General features: G+C 46.3%; 1 protein-coding gene across 4 annotated transcripts in view; it reads right to left on the minus strand.

The window, feature by feature from the left end:
* The window catches only part of WDR33 (WD repeat domain 33), a 109,042-nt gene extending 107,702 nt beyond the window's left edge, over positions 1-1,340 (minus strand). For 3 of the 4 annotated variants that reach the window (XM_006754761.2, XM_015571621.1, XM_006754760.2), the window contains exon 1: positions 1,134-1,339. The gene's annotated coding sequence lies outside the window, so the exon portion shown is untranslated. Of the gene's footprint in view, positions 1-1,133 lie in introns of all 4 variants that reach the window. The other variant, XM_015571614.1, reaches the window with a different exon arrangement.
* Positions 1,341-5,133: the final 3,793 nt, after the last annotated feature.

Genomic DNA, 5,133 nt, shown 5'->3' on the forward strand with positions numbered 1-5,133 from the left:
TCTGTGACGTAAGGCCAACTTCCTACCAATCCTTCCAAAGAGTACCGAAAGATTTTTCAAGAAAATTGGCTAAATATGGAACTTTAAGCCTCAGCACAAACTCAAATCCACACAGTATTTTTATCTTCTTGGAAAGGATATCAATTAAAAAAGCGAAAGTATGGTAATAAAAGATGGATGTTAAGTGTAATTATCACGAGAGGGGAAATGCTACCAAGGGAACAATAACGTGTTTCCTTTCAACTACAAGTTTTATTTGCCTTGAATAGAGCTACCCTGCACGTTAACAAGCAAAAATACACCGTGCCCTCCGCACGGACGGCAGCTCAGCGCGCCCGGGCCTTCCTGGCAGCACAGGCTTCTGGTCGCGCTCTGCTGTCTCCCTGCGGTCCTGAGCAGTCAACTCAACCTCCTCTGTGCAGCAATTACTCCAAAACCCTCTTAACAGGCTTTGCACAAATAATCCGCATTTTTCTGATTTGATTTACACGCATCCAATGGGAATTCCCTATCGACCCGCCTTCTCTCTCCGGATGGGCCACTCACCACAAAGGTTACAACTAAGTAACGGCATTCTTCTTTTTTTCTCTTTTTAAGAATACTTTCTAAGAGCCTGAGTATGAGCTACCAGAAGGCAACTTAAAATCGGGGCTCTTGAAGGAAGCATTATTTAAAGCAAACAAAACGGGGATTAACTATTCCGAAGGAGCAGGCTTCTTGTTACAAATGCTAACTGCCAGCCACGATATACGGAGGCATTCGCTTCCCGTGACCCTTAAACCAACCGCTCGAAGCCACACGCCGTTCCCTCTGGCCCAACCCACTCCCGCCCAACATCTCAGGGCAACGCGCTTTCCCTCCCGCCGACTTCGCCTCTCCCCGGGGCCTTCCCTCCGCTGCGTTCAGTCGCCCCCGGTCCCGGCAGCCTTAGTCCGACCCGCCCTCCTTCCTGGCCACCGCGAGCCTCCAGCGTGTCCTCTCAGGCTCCAACCTGCCGCCGAGAACCCTCCCGACGCCGATCCTCCCGGCTCGCTCGACTCGGGCCTCAAGCCCTCCCGGCCCCCACGCAACGGCCGCACTTGAAAATGGCGGAAAGCGTCGCCCGCCCCGGCGAGTGTCCGGGCCGCACTCACCTCGGCGCGGAGCACAGCTCCTAGTGAAGGGCGAGCGCAGCGCTCGTGTTCACCGTTGGGAACGTCTCTCCTCTCGCCTCCTCCCTCCACCCCTCTCAATCCCTCTCCTCTATAGCAGCAGCCGCCATCTCCCCGGATTAACCACCGAGCGCACACCCCTGCGTCACCACGCACCGGTGTACGGCTCTACGTCACGAGCGCCGGGACCGCAGGGGTCCGCAGGGTTCGAACTGCGCATGTGCAGAGGCGAGGGGCGGGGTCTGGCGACCCGCAGCCAACCCGGCGCTTCCTTTGTTCGGCGCCCGGGTTAGCTCCGCCGTGGGAGGAGTGGGGCGGGCATCTGGCTGTCTCACTCTCCTCAAGTTGTGAGCCGGAGTTGATGCTCCCAAAAATACTCCGTTTCCCAACATTTGGATAAGCATTTCGTCCTGTGTTAGGTCATGTGGCCAAGCATACTGGAGAGTCGAACTGTGGACAAGGCGCTTGACCTTGCAAAGCCTTTGTTCGCCGGGAAATGGGGCTCCTGGCTGAGCTCCTAAGTGCAAGCACCCAGCCGCAGGCGCGCGGTTCCCCTCTGCCGGTGGCCCGGCGCCCTCGGTCCCAGCACTCGGGAGAAGCTGGCTTGCGGGGCAGCCGCAGGCACCTGCACCCAAGGCGCACAGGAATGTTCGTAGCAGCTTTCCTCCTCCACCAAACAGCACCACCCGCATTTCCATCAGCAGTGGAACGGTGCATGCATCGTGGTGTGGTTCTGTAATGACCTGCAGCCATGGAAAATAACCAGCGAGGCCCTCGCCGGTGTGGCGCAGTGGCTAGAGCGTCAGCCCGCAGACTGAAGGGTCCCAGGTTTGATTCCGTCCAGGGCACGCACCCTGGTTGCAGGCTTCTCCCGGCCGGGGCTTGCGGGAGGCAGCCAATGGATGTGGTTCTCTCACCCTGACGTTTCTCTCTTTTCCTCTCTCTTCCACTTTCTCTAAAAGATCAATGGAAAAATATTCTCAGGTGAGGATTAACAAAAATAACTAAATAAATAAAACGCTCCAGTGGGTTTGGCTCAGTGGATAGAGCATCGGCCTGCGGACTGAAGGGTCCCAGGTTCTATTCAGGTCAAGGGCTTGTACCTTGGTTGCTGGGGCATCCCCAGTAGGGGGTGTGCAGGAGGCAGCTGATGATGTTTCTAACTCTCTATCCCGCTCCTTTCCTCTCCGTAAAAAAATCAATAAAATATATATTTTTTTAAAAACATTCAAACCTATAAAGAATTTTTTTTAAAAAGAAAGAAAATAATTACTAATACAACAAACTGAATGAATATCACAGATACTGTTTAATCAGGCACAAAAGAGGACGCTGCATTATTCCATTTATATATGAAGTTCAGAATACAACATCAAAACAAGCAACTTGTATTCTTTTGGAAAGGAAATTGGAAATATGAACCAAGAATCTTTAACCGCTATACTGTACACCAGAAACTAATATAAAATAATGTTGAATGTAAACTGTACTTGAAAAATAAAAATAAAAATGTTTAAAGGAATCTTTAGCCCTAGCTGGTTTGGATCAGTGGATAGAAGATCGGCCTACAGACTGAAGGGTCCCAGGTTCGATTCCAGTCAAGGGCATATGACTGGGCTGCGGGCTCAATCCCCAGTAGGAGGGGGCAGGCAGCAGGCAGCCAATGATTCCCGTTCATCATTGATGTTTCTATCTCTCCCTCTCTCGCCCTCTCCCTTCCTCTCTGAAATCAATAAAAAAATATTTTAAAAAAAGAATCTGCCGAAACCGGTTTGACTCAATGGATAGAGCGTCGGCCTGCGGACTGAAGGGTCCCGGGTTCGAGTCCGGTCAAGGGCATGTACCTGGGTTGCGGACACATCCCCAATGGGAGATGTGCAGGAGGCAGCTGATCGATGTTTCTCTCTCGTCGATGTTTCTAACTCTCTATCTCTAGCCCTTCCTCTCTGTAAAAAAATCAATCAAATATATTTTTAAAAATTTTTTAAAAGTAAATTAAATTTAAAAAAATCTTTAAAATATGTGTTACTTTTGACCTTAATCCTTCTAAAAATCTATAGTTGGAGAAATGTGAAAAAGATTTGTAGACAAACCTCTCACTGAGGTAGTATTGATGACAGCAAGCAAAAAAAACAATGAAAACAACTTAAATGGCCAACACCAGAGAATGATTAACAGCACATCATACAACAGAATACTATGCAAACAGTACAGAGTATATACTACAAAATTTTTATGATGACATCACAAGTGCTTATAATCTAATTTTAGTGGGGCATGAATACGAGCAACTGTAAGGATTTACACGTAATAAGGAATAGCTAAATGGTAGTATTTTTTAAAAAATATATTTTATTGATTTTTTACAGAGAGGAAGGGAGAGAGACAGACAGTTAGAAACATCGATGAGAGAGAAACATCGACCAGCTGCCTCCTGCACATCTCCTACTGGGGTTGTGCCCGCAACCAGGTTCATGCCCTTGACCGGAATTGAACCTGGGACCTTTCAGTCCGCAGGCCGACGCTCTATCCAGTGAGCCAAACTGGTTTCGGCTAAATGGTAGTATTAAGGATGTCTGTTTACTTCAAATGTGTTTTGCTTTTGTAAGGGCTAAGGAAGAAAAGATGTTGTTGGATTTTTTTAACAACATAACAAGTGCTGACATTGTATGTTGTTATGTATTATTAATTGCATTTTTATTTGTTACCACTTACAACATCCAATTTTCTGACCATTGTTTAACATTACACATCACTTAGGGAATCTTTCCATTTTTTTCATTAGTTTATATTAGACTTGGAAACCACTAGAGGCTTGATGCATGAAATTCATGCAAGAGTAGGCCTTCCTTCTCCTGGCTACCAGCATGAGCTTCCCTCTGGCACCCAGGGACCTGGGCTTCCCTCCCAGCACTGGTCTAATTAGCATATTACACTTTTATTATAAAATTTAACTGAATAAACTTTAAAGTCCTCATTGGCTTTACTCAATGATTCATGAATTTGGCAGCATCTAATCTAGTAGACAGAAAGGAGCTTCAAGGAGCTGTACAAAAATGAAAGACTTATATAGGGAGAGTAGGAACAATAAATTACACCAGGCAGAAAAGCAGGTTGGTTATGGCAAGGTGGCTTTCCTTAGGGGATAGTAAGAGGTCTATCAGGCAGATTACCAAACTAATGCCTGACTCACTGAGGTAAGAGTTCACTTCTAGAAGAGCCAAAACTGTAATTAAGTCTTCATTTGGTGACATAGGTCTTAGCATAAGTGACTCCATTTTGAGCCTGTTGTCTTGTTTTGAACAATAGGATGTGTGAGTGAGTATATATCCTCAAAGAATATGATGGAGGTGGGAGTGGGAGAAGCAGGATCAGGTGGTATGGAAGAACCCATTACTCAGTCAACAAACCACTTATTCATACAACAAATAGTTACTGCCCTTCATTTTCTCTAACTTCTGGGCACAGAATTAGCCAGATCTCAAGGAGTTCCTTGTAGTACCAGAGACAACTCTAGTTCCATGTTGTAAATGTAGGCTAGGATGCCAGGAACCCTGAAGAAAAGACAGAATAGCAGGCAAGATTTCCATGGGCTTAGGAGAGGAGTGTGGCCAGAAAGGTGATCCTAAGGAGTACACCCTTAAGTTGGGTTCTAAAGGTAAGTAGAAAAGTGACAAACAGTAAGTCCATTCCTACATATAGCTATAAGGGGTAAGGAAGACAGCCAAGCATATCAAAGTGTCCTAATCCTTCAGAATCCTTAAAATGTGCTGAACTGCAGGGTCACTCAATAAAGCCATCATGAAATGCCATCATAAAAATATGCTGGATGCACCTCTCAAAATCACCAATTTAATCATAGGCTATTCACACCTCTAATCACACAGGTCCTTCTGGGAAATGTTTTATTTTTTTTAATATATTTTATTGATTTTTTACAAAGAGGAAGGGAGAGGGATAGAGAGTTAGAAACATCAATGAG

This window comes from Myotis davidii, unplaced genomic scaffold (genome assembly GCF_000327345.1).
Source record: "Myotis davidii unplaced genomic scaffold, ASM32734v1 scaffold113, whole genome shotgun sequence".
Taxonomy (NCBI): Eukaryota; Metazoa; Chordata; class Mammalia; order Chiroptera; family Vespertilionidae; genus Myotis; species Myotis davidii.